General features: G+C 45.2%; 1 long non-coding RNA gene across 1 annotated transcript in view; it reads right to left on the minus strand.

The window, feature by feature from the left end:
* LOC147685466 (uncharacterized) overlaps positions 1 to 18,474 on the minus strand; it is a 320,852-nt gene extending 302,378 nt beyond the window's left edge. The window contains exon 1 of the long non-coding RNA XR_015300490.1: positions 18,351 to 18,474. This is a non-coding gene — a long non-coding RNA (uncharacterized LOC147685466). The remainder of the gene's footprint in view (positions 1 to 18,350) is intronic.
* Positions 18,475 to 21,431: the final 2,957 nt, after the last annotated feature.

Consider the following 21,431-nt stretch of genomic DNA (forward strand, 5'->3'; position numbering starts at 1 on the left):
TTGTCTTCATACTCCTCCATCATTTTGGACATGGACTCAGACGATGTGGTTCTTTGCCACGTCCCTTTGTGATTGAATTGGTTACTCTTACATTTTTTCCTTTGCCGCTCATTGGCCGTGGTAATTATGCATTCTCCCTTTCTTTCGAATTCTCTTTTTTTTCCACCTTTTCCTTCACTGTTTTTTTTCTCATGTTTCTTTACTTCTTTTCCATACTCTTTATTACTTGCAGCTCCTTCCATAACCCCCGAATCCTTAGATGTCGGCGCACGTGTCTTCAGTGCTTCACTATTGGTTCTCTGCATGCTTTGGATCTGTACCAGCTCACCCACGTGTTCTTTTCTTCTACCATTACGTGATATTTTCAATATCTTTTGATCCTTCCACTCTGGCATGGTAGATCCTCTTTTCGTTATATATATGTTACTCCAAGTATTATTTCCCTTGTTCATTAAATCCTTTTCTTTGTAGCCTATAACGTTGCTGTCCTCCCCTCTGTGCGTTTTAAGGGATATGTTGGCCTCCTTTAATTCATCTCCATATTTTTTAGCTAATTCTCTATTCCATTCTCTCTTGTTTTCCAAACTATATTGTGATCCTGAAACTAATCTAGTATTATCTTCCTCTTGGCTATCCATTCTTTCCTTGATCACTTCATACCTTTGTACCTTTACCATCAGGGCTTGTTTCTCATATTCGTCCCACGCACTCAAGATGTCTTCATACACATTTCTGACTGACCCTTTCTTGAATACTTTTCCCATTTCGTGGTACTTTTTCCGTACTTCAGTTCCTAAACTGTGAAGTAATATTTCAGCCTTTTCCTCAGGTATAATAGACACTTCCTCTTCCTCGACAACTGATATGTACTCCTCAAAATATTCTTTCCACTCACTCCCTTCTGCAGTGTTTTTTCCAATCCCCTCCATAAACGACACTGGTGGCGGAAACTTATACCTTAGGCCCCCCTCCATGTTAAATGTGCAACTATGTCTAGGAATTGACGTGAAGATGTACTATCCTCCTAAAGCAGAAGGATGGCGGTACGGGTGCACTTTATAGATTTCTCTGTCGCCCCGAGCTGAATAAAAGAAATGCGCAGTCAGTGGGTACTAGGGTTTTAAATTTGAAGGTCACGTTTCCTGCTCCGTCAGCTGTTGTCCTACTTGGCTCCCTGAAATCACTCAATGTGCCTTGCTCGCGCCGCCTGTTGGTTATGGCCCTTGTACATCCATTGTCACAGATACAAAGAGGTTACTTGTCCCTCACAAGACGCGCTGCCTCAAATCTGTATAGACTCCGCCACAGGGGTTCCTTGCATTACTTGCCCCTTTGCAATCTTCTCACGCCGCTTCCAGGCGCTGCCTCTGTTCTGTTTCACGCGTGGCCACAGGGGTTAACTCCCTTCCTTGTTCATCTCAGATAATTTATACAGCTAAACGTGCTGCCACAGTTAATCTTCAATAACTGGAACGAAAGCTCGCTACACTCTCTGTTCCTCAGATATTTCCTCACACCGCTCAATGCACTGCTGCCGTACAGTTTCCTCAGTTACAACACACTGTGTTACACTCCCCGCTCCTCTCAATGTTTCAAGGGCTCACCACAACTATGCAGTCCTGCTTGGGTCCCCGTGCAGTTAATCTTCCTCCAAATAAATATAAGGATAGCTCCCCTGGTTCTCTGTGACTTTTGATTACTCGCCACCAATCGTAAAGAGATGCCCGCTACCCAAAACTGTCACTCACTACTGCCTCGAACACTTGGCGCCCACCTCAAATACGTTTCTATTATTTTTTCCTTTCCTTCGATCCCGGATAGAAACAAGCGTGCGTTGATGAGAATGGCCCACAAGGTGGCAGTGCAGTATGGCGCCTGCTCAGCTTATAAGCTGTGGAAGACGACGCTCGCGCCTGTCAAACTTTAAAATTTCCCTCTGCAGTGTAGGAGAGCAGTTGAACCCTAGCTTCACTCCACTTCTCCTCCAGATCAATTTCATAGGTGCACCCCACTCGAGTTCATAGAAAAGTCACTGTACTGCCAGCAGGGTAATTCTTTCATCCAATATTTCACGCACTAGTTCTCCCCAAGTTATGCAGTTGATTGCTTTAATTTTTTTTTTTTTTTTTTTTAAGTACCCTATCAGTTCAAGGAGATTAGTAAATAACTCGCTAAATATCACATTTATAAGACTTTAGTTGTCTTATCTCATATGTTCCTCTTATGAACGACAGACACCACACGATGTCGTACCTCAACTTCTTCCGGGGATGGGTAATACAGCTGACAGCTTCTCTTCTTGGGACGACTTCTCAGCTTAGCCTCGTCTCCCGATCAGTAACCCTTAAGGTTGAAGACTGCCTCACACTTGTCACCAGGACAGTAAAAGTAGGGGCACTGCTGCTGTCGGATCCCGTCTCCGACCAAACAGACATCGGAAGAAGACTGTGCCTGAACCGCACTGCTCTGACAGTCCGGCTATATTCTTCCACTGCACCAACAGCCGGCGCGCCTCCTCATACGCTTCCCCTCAGTGTCTCCTTTCACCGTTGCGACCGAACCGTGTCCCGCTCCCGGACAACTCCTTCACTTTAGCGTCACAACCAGCTGTACCATCCGCTGCTTCCAGAAACGCTACTTCCAACACCGCGGGGTACTCCCATGGGACACTTGTAACCAGATCCACCGTCGCCAGTCAGGCCTCAAACGAGGAGGGAACGTTCCTCTTTTCCACACGGCACCCGCTCTCCTTCACCGAGGCCTCACACCCGACTTCCTCTTTGATACCGGAATCGGGAATCTCACGTCCCACCAAGGGAACACCTCGATGATTTCAGCCGGGTTGCCGATATGCCTGCTGTCCAGTGATCTTCAAACATCAACTGGTGAGTCTTTTCAATTCAAAGCTCCGCACAAGCATCAAATACCCAGGGGGGAAAACACCTAACTGACCCTGGCTCAGCTCCTCGTCCTCGTCGCCAGAAATGTAGTAAATAGCCACTACTCAGCGAAGGTTCCAATGTTCAATTTATTTAGTATTAGGTAAACAGGTGCTCCCAGCTTGGCGGCAGTCTCTCACAACGAACGTTCTATCACGCACTCCTGGAGGCAGAGTGGGCAGTACCAAGAGGGGAGAGGGTGGAGGGGTGGGTAAGGGCAGGAGAGAGGTTATAACACGTTGGCAAAGCAAATGAGTCCGCTATAGAGGCTACCAGGCTTTGTCACATCTGTGTTTAGATTTGGTATGGTTTTTATGACTATCATAAAGAAAGGGGACATGGGGTGCTTGTAGGCATAGCATCTTTACCCCACAAAAATATAAATGATCTCAAAACAAGTATGTAGTTCCTTCTGAGAAATGGGAGGGGAAGAAGGGATTAAGTGGTCGTTTAATGTCCTAGTAGACTGACAGGGGGTCCATCCTTTTGAAACTGAAGCCCTCACACAACCGAATGGGTGTCATGCTTCATCATAGGGCAATGCTCCTCATCGGGCCGGTACTGCAATGCTTGGCAGGCACCCACAATGGGGCTTTTTGAAACAGTTCTTTTGGTTCAACACTGTATGTGAAATGAGATGTGGGGCTAGCAAGTGTAGATTGGTGGTATAGTGAGTGTACAAGGAAATGGTGTTGTTAAAATTGACTAAGTAGGTCTCTAACGTAAATTTTAATAAATGAGTCTACTTGACTGGTTAAAAAATTTTGGCCAGCAGTAAACACAATGATCTCTGATAGCTCTACAATCAAGGTCTACATGTTTCTTGCCATGTTAGTCAGAAATGTTCAAGTGGCAATTCATCAGAACCAGAAAGAATCTAATTTACACAGTGGATGGAATCCAATTCTTGTCCAGGTTAATCCAAACACAGTAAACCTAATTGTGGTGTACCTAAATGCAGTGATTTGTGAAAGAACCAATCCTAGAATAAAGATAAAAACATAAATCGGCGAAATTGTAAGGACACGCCAGCAAAGACAACATTTCTTGATAGCGCAGCATGAGAAAAATTCACAACATACTGCTAAGGTGATAGTGTGAATAGCACAGTAAAGTACACAAACACACAGCAAACACGTAACACACTTAAAGGTGAAGACAGGCAATTGGATTTCACACTGTGGATGGAGGACATACTACTCACTCAATTAGGGTGGCATGTTAGCTCCTCGAGTGGGGACAGGTTAAAGGCTTAACTAAGTGTTCGCCTGTACTCGGGTGCCGACAGTTGCAGAAACGAGGAAGTGGTGGGTGAAGAGTGGACCACGGGACAGGCGACGGTGTAATTGATCACAGATGAGACGTGAACTTAACGGATTTTGTAGAAAATAAGTGGAATATTTGACAGTCGATAACCGGATAATGCAAACTTTGGGATTGAACCACGCCAGTGCATAATATCAGAAGATTGGGACAGACAGAGATTGCAACGAGCACTAGAAATATAAAGAGTGGTATAAGGAACTCTCGTGGTGATATACGATTATTGAGGAATTGAACATTAGAAGCCTTGAGCCCTGAGGAAGCCGGTGGTTTTCCTTACCACGGCGAAACGCGTTGGCATAAGGGATTGGAGTCTGCTGATATTAAAAGGTAGAGTCCGATGTGAACAGCAACACTGCAAGTACGGTGCCTGGTCAGCCTTGCATGTGCGCTCCGAAGGCATTCTGTTTGGCTGCCCATAGATAAATGAGCATTCATGCACGGAAGCTCTTTAGGTTAAGGGCCCGCGCCATGCTAAGGCATGGTGCGGGTCAATGTTGTACAGCGGGAGATAACCCACAAGAGGCTGATGGAGTATAAGGTGAGCACCACAATCTACAGTGCTGGGCCAAAATATTACAGTCATGTGCATCATTAAAACCCCACTGGGCACTAGTACATTAACTCATATGCTTGGTTGGGGAGTGAAGGAGAGAGGCCAGTGAGGGACAACTAACCTCAAAACAAACTAACCTTACTGGAAGCATGTTTTTGTTGCTGCCCCAGAGGTCAGACAGAAACATAGGTAACAAAGGTTCAGTAAAGGGCCAAAGCGCGTCTACCAGAGTGTGCACTGGATGTAGCACCACTACACCATAGCCTCAGATTTTTTTTAATAACAAGGGACTATGCAAAGGATTACTAGATGATCCTGTGACGTATGTCAGAAAGGTTTTGCGATTTAATTTGCTCCACAGGATATCTCCGTTCATTCCACTCACATGAGAAGACAGACAAAAGATCCAATGTTGTTCTTTTCTCAAAAGTGCACTCTTACTAATACTCTGGTGTGCCTCGAGAACTGTCTATGAGATATCATCGGCAGTGTCCATGAGTAACAAAGTGTATGCACTACTTAGTACTTATTTTCTGGCCGCATATGTTACTACGATATTCCATCATGCATGTTTTGACTGACCTAGTGGTCATCCCTAGATATCTCTTGTTACAGGGACATGTCAGTGTATAGATACAATTAGTGGTGTCGCAATTAGTGTGTTTTGTCTGTGTCCAGGTGTACGTAGATATCAACTTCACCTCTCTGGTGGTGGTAGTTAGAGCACAGACTTTCGATGGCCAACAAGGAAAATTAACCTATACATGGTGTAAATCCCAAAGGGATCTTTGATTTGTTCTTGAGGCAACATATGGCCTCGAGTGCACCAACAGGTCTAATCCATCAGATTAGATGTACATTTAAAGGTGAAGTGGGGTTCAGGTATGGTCAAGTTGCCTGTTAGAAGGATATCCAAGTATTTTTTAATGTTTTATGTACTCTGTTAGAATTGGGTGTGTGGGAGGTTACACATGTCAGTATATCATCTAGTGCCCTTGTGTCATGTTCCAAAAGTGCATCCCTACTGTTATTTCTTGCACGTTTTTTTAGCTGTCTTGACACAATGTGAAGGGTACCCTTCGTTCATGAAATTGTCAGCTAACTGAGTTGCCTGTGTATTGTAGTCATGGAGAGTGCTGAAATTGCAGTGAAATCGTAAAACCTGTCTAAAAGGCAGGTTGTCTCTGCTTGCTCTTGTGTGGTGACTGCTATATATAGTAAATTTGTAGTCAGCCGGCTTTCTGCATGTGGTGGTTGTCAATCTACCACCTGCCAAGTCGACAATAAGGTTCAAGAAGGGGAGCTGATCCTCAATATTAATGGAGAGGTGTATATATGGGCTCAAGGTATTGATCCAGTCATAAAAAGCATTGCATGTGACCCTGTTGCTTTCCAGAAAATGAGGATATTGTTAATGTACCTACAATAGAGATATATATTGGCCTGGTGGGGATTGGATCCGTGAAAAATCCTGTCACTCTCAATGGCCGCCATGTTGAGGCATGCCAAGCTGGGCACCTTCACTACCCATCGATGTCCCCTGAGTCTAATGGTACAGTTGCTTGCCAAATTGGAAATAATTTTCTGTTAATGTCAAAGTGGCACACTCCATGATGAGGCTTATTGGGGTTGCTAATGTTCACTCTTCAGAACTTAGGGCACTCTCAACCACTTCTAATTTGGCTGCTTGAGGATGTTGGTACAGAGTGCCTCTATATCAAGTGTTACCAATAGGTCAATTTGGTTAGTGCCATTGGTGTCCTTAATGAGCTTTGGTGTCTGTGAAGAGGCGGTACCCTCCCACAGTGATTTTTTGCTGTCTGGAGTCGAATCCGACCCGCCCGCTTACCTGTCTCCCTGCTCCCTCTTTTGCTTTCAGGCGTCTGCCTCTGCGGATAGCTGGTCGTTCCACTTTAAGGACATGCCCACAACGCGTCCTTTCCCTCATCACATGACCGCCATTGAGGATCCAGTGGAAATAAGACCCGAAGAGCCGTCCCTTGCAGCACGCCCGACAGGAACCTACAGAAAGAACGGACCGAGGGCAGAAGAGAACGCAAGGGGAGTGGAAACTTTTTTCCTGCCACCGGGTTCGACGCTTCTCGCAGCAACCGAAGAGGGAACCAAGGCGGTACCGAACGAGCAGAGGAGGTCGTCTCCGCCTGTCAAGAACCTGTGAGGGAGCCGGACCCTATCCGGTACGACGAGAAAGCCAGCCGCGTCCCTGGAGGGACGTGGCTTACCAAGGTGCGGAGTCGCTTTGGGTTGCCTTGGGGAAGGGGCACTGTAGTTGCCAAAACCGGGATGGGTGGGGAGGATTAATCTCCTAAGAGGACCACTCAGACGACCACAAAGAACTTGCACGTAGTCACTGGTGTAGGTCTCGGGTGATTTCCCCCTGCACTCCCCAACCCTAATTCCAACTATAAAATGTAGCAGATATTTTTGTCTCACAGAGATCTTTTTTTTCTTTTCTTTTTATTATTTTTTGTGTCCACTGACCATCTTGAAATCCGAGATTCTTCGGGGGACCACGCCAACCTAAAACCCGAACACTTAAAAGCTTCAACCCCCACCTCCCTCTGACGGAAGAGGGAGATTGACTGGGACATAACCATCTAGTCAAGCCACTGACTGTCTTTATTTTGAAAGACTGACTTTACTCCATTATTATTGACTGTTCATTGATAATAAATCCCTAAAACTGCTTTATATCGTCCCTGTCTGCTTCTTCACCACAGTCACACGTGGTGTCAGAAGTGGGATTTGAGTGTCTCCAAAGCCATCACAATGGAGCAATTGATCCAGCAACTGATCCGAGGACAAGAAAAGCTGGAATGGGCTGTGGAGAAACCGATGTCTTCTGCCCAAGCCGATAGGGAACTACTCAAGGCCTCTATAAGGCAGATAACATGCAGAAAGTTGTAGATGATCGACAACAACTTACCACCCAAGTACAGTTTTGCGCCGGGGCAGGACACCTAATCTGTCTCATTGCAGAAATACGTCAAAGGAGAGGATCCCAAAGCATTTCTATTGAATTTCGAGAGGGCGACCAGAGCATCAGGCTGGCCAGAGGCTAAACGGCTATTTTTTCTAGCCCCTCTCCTCACAGGGGAAGCCCATGCCGCCTATCGGGTGGCAAACGCAAATGAGAACACCCCGTACCAAGAAATAAAAGACATTATCTTAGATAATTTGGGCATGGATTCTGAAGCCTACAGAATTCGATTCAGGAAGGAAAGGGGAACGCCAGCAGACAACCCAAAAACCCTGTATTTTAAGCTAAAGAACACAGCTGGTAAATGGTTAAGGTCCGAAAGCAGTACCGAGGAAGAAATTATGTCTCGTATATTTCTTGAGCAGTATCTTGAAGCTCTGCCCTATCCCATTCAGAGGTGGTTAAAACAACATCACCACCTAACGGCTGAACAGGCAATCGATACGGCCACCTCCTTCTACAGGGCACAACCCCGTTCCCTACCATGGGACTCTTAGAAACCATCAAGAACCCCTGTTACCCTTAACAAGTCTGACAAGAAGCCAATGAAATCCGTCCCGAACCTATGAGACCCCGTCAATCTCGTGCAGAGCCCGTTCCCATCAGAGGCCCTCAGTGTTACGAGTGTGGTGAATGGGGGCATATAGTCCGTAACTGTCCTCGCAAGAAAAACAAGGAAGAACCGATGGACTTAAGATGCATTCCATGCTCGATACTATATACCGAAGAGATGAGACCCAGCTTCTATGTGAGTGTAACAATAAAAGGAGTAAGGGTAAACACCCAGTTGGACTCCAGCTGTCACCAGTCGGTTGTCCGTCAGTCCATAGTGGGACCCACACCAATTATAGCTAGTGAAGACGTTCCCATTCGGTGTGTACATGGGGATGTCTGAACCTACCCCTGATAAGGCTGCCTATAATCTTTTCTAACGGACAAACCCTGCAAGCCAAACTTGGAGTGCTACCCACCCTACCTGAACAACTGATAATAGGGCAAGACAACCCCTCTTTTGTGTCTCTGATAAAGGAAAAGGTCTTGTTCCCTTCACAATCTAACTCCACCTGTCCAAACCTCTTTACCCAAGCACCTTGGTTGTCAGATAAACACAAAAAAATGACCCTACACTTAGGAACAAGCCCAACCAGTAGCCCCCACAGTGCACTCAGTCTTCCCTTTTTTCCAAGTCTCCAAAGATCTCCTATACAGGATAGGGAAATATGGTGACTCTCCCCAATTGGTTGTACCCCAAGGTTTTCGGGAGCAGATATTATTTTTCGCACATTTGCATCTTCTCGCAGGTCATCGGGGTGCAAAAAAGACAATCCAGATATTGTTGCAACATTTATACTGGCCAGGTATCTTCGCACATGCCACCAGGTATTGTCTCGAATGTGCAGTGTGTCAGAAAAAGAACCCCCACAAACCCCCCGGCCGTTCCTCTTCAACTTCTTCCAATCATTGGTAAACCATTCTAGAGACTCGGTATGGATTTGATTGGACCACTACCCAAAACCAGACATGGTAACCTCTATGCTTTAGTCATTGTAGACTATGCCACTAGGTATCCCGAGGCCTATCCCTTGTGTGCACCCACTACTCAGAATAACAGTGATAAACTGTTAGAATTATTTTCCTGTGTTGGCTTCCCACAAGAGATACTTACGGACCAAGGGACCCCCTTTGTGTCTAAATTGATGACCCAGGTCTGCAAAACCCTTGGCATCTCGCATATCAAAACGTCTGTTTATCACCCCCAGACGGATGGGTTATGTGAACGCTACAATGCCACACTAAGACTAACCCTGAAGAAGCTACTAAGTGTAGAAGGGAAGGACTGGGACAGACTATTACCCTTAGCCCTTTACGTTGTCCGAAGCCAGACGCAAGCCAGTCTTGGTTGCTCCCCATTTTAACTCCTCTATGGTAGGGAACCACGTAGCTTGTTGGAGATAACCAAGGAAGCCTGGGAACAGGAAAGACAAAAGGAAACCAGTTCCTTTCTTGAGTATACCCAAAGTCTACGAACCCGACTAAAGACATTGAGGGAATTTGCTGAGGCAAATCTAGAACAGGCTCAAACTAAACAACAACTACACTGTAATAACAGGGGAAAGAAATGGAGGCAATTACCAGTAGGTGACTGGGCCCTAGTTCTGACACCTTCTTCTCTAACTAAAACAAAAGCCGGTTGGCAGGTCCCTTTCAAAGTCGTGAGCAAGGTTGGTTTAACATCCTATCACTTACAAGTGACACCAAAACGCACACAACTATATCATATCAAACTCCTTAAAAAATGGCTGTGGCCCCTACCCAAGGATTTGCATACCTTTATTCCTCTGGACTCCCATGATACTACCCTACACCAATTGGTTGTCAATCCTGAACTCAAACCACCCAAGAAAAAAACCCTGCAAGAGACCCTACGGCCTTTTTCACCTCTGTTTTCAGACTTCCCTCGTAGAACAACACCAGCGGGACATGCCATCCTAACACAACCGGGACGTGTAGTAAGGCAAAAACCCTACCGCATTCCTGCAGCCTGGAGAAACACCATAAACCAAGAAGTAGAGAGCATGCTTTCCCCCAGGCGTCATAAAACCGTCTCAACGTGAGTGGTCTTCCCCTATAGTGCTAGTACCAAAGCCAGATGGTTCCGTCTGGTTTTGTATTGACTTCAGGGTAGTAAATGCGATCTCCAAATGCGACTCCTACCCTCTCCCACGAGTGGACGAATTTATAGAGAAATTGGGGGAAGCACAATATATCACCACCCTAGATCTTACAAAGGGATATTGGCAGGTACCTCTGAGACCCCAAGATCAAGTAAAAACTGCTTTCTCGACTCCCACAGGCCTTTATGAGTTTACCATGCTACCTTTTGGCTTACACGGAGCCCCCGCCACGTTCCAGAGACTCATGAACAGGGTATTGCATAAACATCAGGGATACTCCTCAGCATACCTTGATGATATTGTTATCGCAGTCCCACCTGGGAGATGCACTTACAACATTGCCAGTTAGTAATCCAGGCTCTCCAAGAAGCAGGACTACAAATCAATGCAAACAAATCTAGAGCAGGCTTCCAAAAGGTAATATACCTGGGATACCTCCTTGGGAAGGGTTGTATAGAGAGGAAAAAGTAAAAGCCATAACACAAGCTTCTATCCCTACCACCAAGAAAGAAGTCAGGGCCTTCTGGGCCTCTTGAGTTATTATCGATGCTTCATTCCCCAGTATTCCGAATTGGCCACACCACTTACTGATCTATTACTGATCTATTACAGAAGCAAGTAAAAGCTAAGGATCTGTTACATCCAACCCCCGAAGTCCAAAAGGCGTTTAACGTTCTGAAAACATCTATCACTTCTAGTCCCGTTTTGCAGTCCCCAGATTTTAGGAAACCCTTCCTACTCCAAACTGACGCCTCCAAACATGGCCTAGGAGCGGTATTGTCCCAAATGTCCGATAAAGGCGAAGAACACCCTATACTGTTCATAAGTAGAAAACTCTATCCTAGAGAACAACGTTATCCCATTATAGAAAAGGAATGTTTAGCAGTAAAGTGGGCGGTAGATAAACTTCGATACTACCTTGAGGGTTCCCATTTCATCCTTTACACAGACCATGTCCCCTTTACATGGATGAGTCGGAACAAGGTAAACAATCCTCGGATATTACGCTGGTTACTCTCCCTCCAGCCCTTCTCTTTCGAAGTCCGCCATTGTAAAGGCTCAGCCAACGGGAATGCGGACTTCCTTTCGCGGGTCCCTCTGTGAACAGACTAGGGTAGGGGTGTGTGAAGAGACGGTACCATCCCACAACAATGTTCTGCTTTCTGTAGCCGAATCCGACCCTGCTTACCTGTCTCCATGCTCCCTCTTTTGCTTCAGGCTTCTGCCTCTGCGTCTTTCCCTCATCACATGACCGCCATTGAGGATCCAGCGGAAATAAGACTGGAAGAGCCGTCCCTTGCAGCGCGCCCAACAGGAACCTACAGAAAGAACGGACCGAGGACAGAAGAGAACGCGAGGGGAGTGGAAACTTTTTTCCTGCCACCGGGTTCGACGCTTCTGGCAGTAACCGAAGAGGGAACCAAGGAGGTACCGTAACGAGCAGAGAAGGTCGTCTCCGCATGTCAAGACCCTGTGTGGGAGCTGGGCCCCATCCGGTACGACGAGAAAGCCAGCCGCGTCCCTGAAGGGACATGGCTTACCAAGGTACGGAGCCGCTTGGTGTTGCCTTGGGGAAGGGGCATTGTAGTTGCCAAAACCGGGATGGGTGGGGAGGATTAATCTTCTAAGAGGGCCACTCAGAGGACCATAAAGAAACTGCACGTAGTCACTGGTGTAGGTCTCGGGTGATTTCCCCCTGCACTCCCCGACACTAGCTCCAACTATAAAACGTAGCGGATATTTTTGTCTCACAGAGCTCTTTTTTTTTCTTTTTATTATTTTTTATGTCCACTGGCCATCTTGAAATCCAAGATTCTACGGGACACTTACAAGCTTCAAACCCCACCTCCCTCTGATGGAAGGGGAGATTGACTAGGACATAACCATCTAGCAAGCCACTGACTGTGTTTATTTTGAAAGACTGACTTTACTACCTTATTATTGACTGTTCATTGATAATAAATCCCTAAAACTGCTTTATATCGTCCCTGTCTGCTTCTTCACCATAGTCACAGTGTCCTGTAGGAATGAGGGAGTCTACTTAACCAAAGGTTGTAAAAAATGGTCACAAGATCATGACAAGGGCTCTAGCAGGGAGTTAATCTCTGACACAATGTGTCCTCCCGGTGGAGGGTGGATCCCCTTCTTAATCTTTGGGAGACTATAAAAATAGTGTATCCTGGCATTTTTATTAACCAAAAACTCAGCCTCATTCTTGCTGATCCTGTCTTGTGTCTCAGTTGTGGAGACTACTGAGGAATTCTTAGTGCTCAGGCGTTCTGTAGGATCAGTAGAAATAGGAGTATATCACTTCCTATCGGTCAGTTGATGGGTGATTTCTGCTTCATAATCAGTGGTGGACACAATTTCTATTGCACCCCCTTTATCTGCCTGGTTTATGGTGATCTGTGTGTCATTAGCCAGTGACTTTACTGCTGCTGATTCTTGATTAGACAGATTGTGAAACATGGAGCCATGAGTGCCTTTTGGCAACTTGGACTTTGACCGACCACTTCATTTCTCCTTTCCCTCCCATTTCTCTGAAGGGACTGCATACTTGTTTTGAGATAATATGTTTTTTCCATAAAACATAGTTGTAGGCGTTGCTGGTCCCTCGTCAACATTAAAAAAAAACTTTGGAAGAAAAACAAAAACATTGTTTTCCTCAAATTGCACACCCTGCCACTGTAGCCCCTGACACTGAATGGAAATAACTTGTGTGCGGGTGTGCTCCTTATGTGCAAAAACATTTCAGGATTTTGGGGGCCCTGGGCCAAGTGCATTTTGGGGGCCCCTGTCTGAAACAGCTTTGATGTTATCATCCAGTTTGAGCTCTTTCATGCCCTCTTTGGTCAAATTCTTAAATGTGTGTACATCTGATATTCAGGGATTGTGATGTGTGTTTTCAGTATTGTAACAGCAGCAGCTCACTAATATTACAGTAAATAATCTCTGTGACACCCTCCATTTCTCATAAGTGAGGTCCTGTATTGATGTAAAATAAACTTTTTCATGGATGTTTCAGAAACAAACACATTTGGGGCGTCATTTATGAGGCTGTGCGTCACTTTTACGCCGCTGGTGCGTCACTTTTTGTGACGCACCAGTGGCGTAAAAAATGCGCCTTGTTGCGCCATATATACAAAGTGACGCATCTAGGTAGATGCGTCACTTTGTAAACCCCTGCGCCACATTATACCTGCGCCAGGTATAATGTACGCAAGAAAGAGTCGTAGAAATGACGCAGTGAAATCTATAAGATTTCACTGCGTCACTTCTAGGATGCAAATGCGTCAATATCTTACGCCTGCCTCACAGCAGGCATAAGACTGACATAGGCCCTTTCACATGGGGCAAGCCCCATGTGAAAGGACGCATTGCTGGATTTGCGTCACTTTTGTAACACTCCCGCAATGCATCACTTTTGCGCCATACAGATACGTCAGAAATACTGACGTATCTGTAACTCAGTATGATGCATCATACTGTAAATATGACGCATCATTGGTGTCGCAAGGAGGGCACAATGGAAAGTGATGCATCGCTGTTTTCATGCAGCGATGTGTCACTTTTCATAAATGAGGCCCTTTGTCTTCAAAATGTCGGTAATAGTCTCTCACACATTAAAAATAAATGATAGAAAAACGCTATTTACAACAATCTGTGTAAAAATTATTCAAGGTAATCAGGGCAAGACTCTCTGCAGAACAAAGCTGGCACAATCGGGGGCCCCCAGAAAGGCTCGGTCCCTGGACAAGAGCCCACTTTGCCCATACCTTAAAAAGTCTCTGCTTATGAAAGGCCAGAATGCGCCACTCACAGTGAAGTTAGCCAACGGTGAAATGGTTTGACCCCCTACCCCATGCTGTATCCTGTAGTGGGCAGAAGAAAAATGTGAATAGCACAACAACAGATCAGTGAATATGGAGGGGTGGCAGAAGACCCTATAGTATATCATGTATATACTTTTACTAAAATCTTAAGGTCTTAGCTAACGCCAGACCTACAAAGCAAGAGGAATAATCTGAATGATTTTGAGGACTATATTTGAGCAGTGATCAAATAAAAACTATGTGATTGATCAGAGTTTTTCACCTTATTGATCCAGATTTAGGGAGTCTACTTGTGACTCTCAGATCTCACAAGGTTGGACATCCAGATCCCAAACTGATATTACCATTTTGTGAAAAAAAACAAAAAACAATGAGGCCGTTATTTTAAGGTCAGGTTTGCATAACAGACATGACAAAACAACAAACTAAAGTCTACTGGGGTAAAAAAATTACAAGATAAATAAGTGACTGTTTGATGGCATTGTATTTTTCAGATATTTAATTGTGCATCTTGCAATGCAACGTAAGCCCTCCAGCAGAGGTGGAAGTATTCACTCAATTGCTAACAGCATGAGATGGCATAATGACGCTCCCGTATCAATGCACTCTACAGGGAAAAGATGTTGGTACCAACAGTGAAGCGGACAGCTGACCTGCTAAGTCACACCTAAAGAGAGTGTATTTCATCACATGTAATGATCTCACGTAGATGGGGAAATAAGCATTTACAATGCAATGGTCTCTGCAATGTTAAAGTTAGAGCTATTGGCATTGCTCATAACATTATTTTTATTTATGTTTTTGTTTTTAAAACATATAAATAAATGGCATTGTCATTTACAATGCCAATAGCTTAATCTCTCACAAATGCGAGACCTATTGCATTTGCAACCACACACAGAGCCACCCACACAGAGCCACCCACACACACACAGAGCCACCCACACACACACCCACAGCGCCCCCCACACACACAGAGCCCCACACACACCCACACAGCCACACATACACACAGAGAGCCCCCCCCACACACACACAGAGCCACCACCCCCACACACACACACACAGCCCCACACACACACACACAGAGGCAGACACACAGAGCCACACACACACACTTACAGAGCCACACACACACACACAGCCACACACACACACACAGCCACACACACACACACAGCCACACACACACACACAGAGCCACACACACAGCTACACACACACAGAGCCGCACACACACACACAACACCAAGCCGCCACCTCCCTTTGACGGTGACTGTTGCACTCTAATTTTCTGGTGGAAGGGCACAGGCCTCTTCATACATTTCTGACTCTTCCGTGAATCAAGCCCAAATCAGAGAAAAGGTACAATTCACTGCAAAAAGTTAAGAATCTGCATCCACAGGTTTTGAATCTTACAAAGGTTCAATTTCTCGAATAGTACCCCCAAACAATCTTTGCTGTTAGGGGAGTAAAGTGGTCGATGTGCTCCAAAATGCTCCACCTTACAAGCAACTTTTCCTGAATTGAGGATTTCTCCATTGTTGTAGTGCAGCATGGTGCAAGAATTCTAGTAGCTGAGGGGGAAGGTAAAGTTGGGCCTGTTGGTCAATTGCTTTATGTCTAGACCAGAGATGTTCAAATGGTATTCTCAAATTACTGCAATGAATGAAATCACACAACGTCAATCGACCAGATCACAAAGATTGTGACCTACTCTTCTAACCCCCCCTCCCCAGAATTCCAGGAGTAAGGCAGTAATAGTCTTAGTTTAACGAGTAAGCCGAGCCTACTCTTGACTTGTGCCTGAAATACCTGTGTAGGCCAGGAGTACTACAAAAGTAAGCCAGGCCTTCTCATGCACCAATATGTGTGAATTCGGGTTAATTTTTATCTGTTCAAGGTGGAAAAAGGCACATTCAATTGGCTGGCTCAATATTCACAACATCAAATTTGAAAGTGCCACTACATCATTTCTGCAATATTATCAAGGGGGCATTTGCAGGTCGTTATTGACTAAGGTGTAGTCAGTCAGAGGGCCCTTTTCCTCCCTGGTGAATTACTACATCGGAGTACCCCTCAACTTAGAACATTTTGCTAATGTAAAGCAGACCCTTAAATAAATCACATAATTATTTGGTGATGGGGAAATGCGGAAGAGTACTGGAAGGAAGAATGGGTGGGATACATATTAAGACATATTAATACATGGTATATTAAATGAAAAATATGTTTTGCTGCAATTATGATGTGTTTTACAACATAAACAACGCTTTTACGACGTTCTTGTGAAGGTCATGTTTACAAAAATATGTGGGAAACAACAACATTTTGTCATCTACCTACATTGGCACTTACATTAAAAAATAAGCAATGTACTTTTAAAGGCCGTAGGTCCATACAGTCAAGACTGAGTTCCACACTTTCCCAACTGGGCACAACTATTAACGTCAAATAGCACAGTGACAGACATAACAGACTCACTCTTTCAGAGCCAGCATTAGCACAGGTGGTTCCCGGTGCAACATTCTTTTTTTGGCTCCCGCAGGACCTTCTTTTTCACGGATTCCCTTACTACCAGCCCCCATGAGTACCCCTCATCTCTTCAAAGGACCTTTCTCACATGCATTTAAATTATTTTATAGTACTACTCAAACCAATGCAGAGAGTCAGAGCACTGTACAACGCAGCCACATTATACAGAGATAATGAATTGTTTGTGTGTAATTGATTCTAACAAATGTTATATAAAACAATGAGGATTACAAGGTGTGGGAATGCGCATCACATGTCATACATGGATCTATGACGTTACAACACAGGCTATTACAACGCCTGCTATTACAACGCGGTTTTTACATCGCATACCATTACAACGCATAGTGCTTTTAGGCGCTGGATAGTGAATTATTTAATTTACTATTCCAACTCCAGTCCCCGTGGATAGTAGGGAAGGTGTTGGATAGTAAATTAAATATATTCCCTATCCTAGAGCGCCCCCCAGCGCAATGCGTTGTAATGGTTTGCGTTGTAATGCTTGCGTTGTAAGTGATGTTTCCCGTCATACATACCAGTAGGCAGTATATTTTAGGAGTGTCTGGTCTGGAGAATGACAAACTCAGGATTTAAAAAGCACCACAGTCGTTGGAGTTGGCTTTACTAATAAGATTGCATTTCTAGCCAAACTAACCCCTTTTAGCAAAATTAGGATAATGAAAGACTGGGAGTAAAACATTCAGGTATAACCTGTAAAGCTGCTCAGTCTTGACCCTTTCAAATTACTTCAGGAATGCTCTTGTGTGCTGCTACAGCCACCAAAATAAAAGAGTGATGCCTGAGAAGCTTTCAAAAGGGTTTTTATGTACCCCAATTAGGGTTCCTGTGCACACCCGACAGACGCATATATAAGCAAAGAAGAGATCCTTGTTCAGTGTAGTACGGAAGTGTACATAGACACAAGAATTTTAAACTCAATAGAACGTTATACATTTTCAGACTGGTTTTAGTTTGATGCGGAAATGCTTTGGGAAGAACAGCACATTTTGTTAAAAAGGGATGTGCACGGTTTGTAGAATATTTAAAATAAATGCACTGGTTTTGCTCAGGATAATAAATGAAAGTGCAATATTTAAATCAGTAATGTGTCTTAGTAATGTGAATACCCTGCTGTTTTTCAAATCCTGGGGCTCACGTACACTGGCACTGTTGAACCCAAATTTAAATGCGTCTCTCTAAAATGAAAGTGAACATCTACAAGAATCTAACCGATAAAAACAAACCAATAAGTACAATACTTGCTGCAAGTACATCCGGCGTTTGTGCTATTACTAAAATAGGAACATTTTTTTAAATGAAATGCCGGATAACTTTCTATCATAAACACTCTTTACTAGCAACTCATGGCGCTTCATCAGTAACATGTGGACTTTTAATTACAAACTCGCTTCTCTTTTCATGATGTCATTGTGCAGGATAACATACAAATCAGCCTCACATATTCTCCAAAGGCAAATATTTGCTCACCTTACAGGGAATGCAGTGATCCTTGCCCGCCCTGCTCGGACATGCGGGTTTGGGGAATTGGTGGGGGGTGCTTGCATGTACGCCTGATGACCCAAGATAAGGTACAGCTGCCCAGCCAGGCTTGCATGCGTCCCCAAAACAGGAAACGCGTCAGAAGGCTCCAAAGTACATATGGAAGCTGGGATTCACGTGCTTGCAGTTTCTTTATTAAAGGCAACACTAGTCTCTGGATTCACGTGGCCAAGGAGGCATGAGCTCAGCTTACATTTTATTGTAAGAACAGGACATCTGCGCTGGCGACCGCACCAGGGGTAAATTGCTTTTTAGTCCCTATTTCAACAAGTTAATTGTGACAATGGCAAAACAAAGTCCCAGCCCAGGCACAGCTGGTCAAGCATGTTGGCTTTGTTCCGTTATAATCTATGGAGTGAGCGAGGAGAGGAGGAAAGGCAGGTAAAACAAGACATGCGGGCAACATTATTTAATGTTTAAAAAAAGAATCCCAGCAGGATTGACAGCCTTCTATGCTTCAGAGGTCGATATCATGGGTACAATTGATTTGTGCAGTAATAACACCTATTATTTAAGAGTAGGACATGTGCCTTCTTGAGCCGGAAGTCAGAAGCTCTGCTGTGCCATCTTGCTGTGCCGTGGGCTTCCATGCCTGGACTTAAGGGTAATGCTGCAGAACTGAGCAACTATTCAAAGCTACTGGACCCGCTCTAAGCCTTGAAGATAAAGGCATTTGTGTCATTTTAGAAGTGGAGACTCGTGTTCCGCAAGCGGTTCCAAAATGATGGCGAAGTTTATTTATTTAGCACAGTAATAATATGAACCGTGCAGCCGAGCCACGCAGAAAGGATTAGAATTCCTGCCCGGCACCCGTAGTGTTTATTATCATGACAGCGCATCACGGGCCGGAGGACACGCAGCGACAGTTACTTGTTATTCTTAACTCGGCCTCCACTTACAGGTGCCCCGCCTACTCCATCTTACTACGTCACAGTTACCCCTCTTCCCGAATAAGCCTCCGAGGATCTATGCCTACACCAAGAAATACGCCAGCAATATACTACGGGGGTGGGGTGATAGCGGCGGAAACGTCGCTGCTAGCCCAGGTCCAAGACTCGCCTCCAGGCAAACAAGGCCCGCCCACGCCGGCTGCGGGAGTTGCCATGCTCGGGGATCGGAAAAAAACCCCACCAGAGGCCTCAGCCTCGCGGAAGCTGCCTCGCTAGCTGCTCCCAGCGGGCGCAGTGACGCGGGCCCTGGGGGCGATAGGAGTGCGGGCGTGCAGTGCTGAGGGGTCTCGGCGGGCTGGGGGAATGAGTATCCGAGGGCCTGTGCTCGTCATTTCTGTTTGCGGGTGCTCACAGTGGCAGGAATGTTGCAGGTGTGGGGTTGGAAATATACCAAACGGTCAATGCGTCAAAGGCCTGTGTTCGTAAAAAGTATGGTAAATTAATTGATGTGGCTGAAACATGCATGATATAATCAACAAGCCGTCAGGAGGGCAGCCGAACACTGCCATGTTTCTCCGAGGCGAGGAAGAAATGCCTCGGAGAAAGCACGGTCCTTTTCTGATTCGGGGGCGTGGTTTTCTTTCTCTCCTCTTCCCATTGGCTGGAAGGTAAAATTCCAGCCAATGGGAAGAGGAGAGTAAGAAAACAAGAAAGAAGTGAAAAAAGACGCCCCGAATCGGAAAAAGACGGGGCTTGAACGGAGTGATGCCCCTCTCCTCCAATGGCTGGCCTCCGTTTAGGAAGCCAGCCAATGGAGAAGAGGGGCGGGTTCAAGCCCCCATACTAAGAAACATTAAATCTCAGAGCTTGACTGCGCAAGCGCAGCCTACGGCCCTCGACCTAAAAAGCACAAAGGCTGTTCCAGTAGCGAAATCATAGCAGGATGATAGTGAGATGCCACATTCTGGAGGTAGATTTCACCCCATCCAAGAAGGCTTTGTGGATGGCACATACAATTTTGAAAATAAATCTTTGCTTCACTTGGAGCAAATGAAGATCTTCGGGGAGGGTAGGAGGCAGTATAGGAGGTTTTAAGTCACATGGTCCTGCCCCTAATATTGAAACTCATTTAGGCTGCCTTTCTTATATGCTCAGAGACTTTCCTTCTATTTTATTAGAAGGTCCAGCATAGATGGTTTTGCACAGTGGAAATGTTGAAGAGTTCAGACTCTTACACACTTTGCCAAATAATTCAATTAAATATATGCTATATGATTTTATGAGAACATCCCCTGTATGATGTAAAGGCCTATTCCCTTCCCCAAGTGCCCAAACTGCATATCGTTGATCCAGTTTTTTCAAATTTCTGGCCATGCCAAAAATGTCAGGTAATCCTGATTGCTTGCATCGAACTAGGCCCGGTGTTTTGACACTGATAGGTTTTACACTTATCCTGAACCGGGAGGGGCACATCAAGTGTACCATCATTGTGCCCTTTTCCGGTTTTTACACTTGGAGCGCGGAGTTGGCAATGTAACATGATTGGTGAATTATAGTGGCAGACTTTAACCTGTGAGACATGAAAGCGCACTTGCAATCCCATTTATTTAAAGTTTCTGATACTCATGATGAACCAGGAATCCTGAATGTAACATCTTGTGTGTTGTACATGTGCATGTGTGCTAGACGTGATAGTGTGGTGTCCATTTTGAAAGTCCACAGTTTTGACCAGGGTACAATGTGGAGGAGAAGTTGTTTTCACCAGGTGATATATCTGTATTGCTGGCATCTCCTAGACAGGACTGGGGAGCACCAGGAGTTATGTTGAAGAAAGAGGAGGCAGGCTTTCCTTAGAAGTGCCAGGGCCCTTCCTGACATATGGGGCTATAAATGACTCTGACTGGAGCTACTATTAGGTAGATGGCAAGGGTTACAGTGTGAGGCCTACAGTATCTGTTGTAACTGAAAGGAGGCCTTTTGAGGGGCACACATCCTTCTCTTTCCCCCGATCTCTGCGAGGAGCTGTCGTAAATAGCTGGGTGCGGCCTGCTCTCACCTCTTTGTAATTCAGTAGTAGACACTCCACCTGGAGGCTATTCTTCTGGGCACAGAATCCTTG

Source organism: Lissotriton vulgaris, chromosome 10 (genome assembly GCF_964263255.1).
Source record: "Lissotriton vulgaris chromosome 10, aLisVul1.2, whole genome shotgun sequence".
Taxonomy (NCBI): domain Eukaryota; kingdom Metazoa; phylum Chordata; class Amphibia; order Caudata; family Salamandridae; genus Lissotriton; species Lissotriton vulgaris.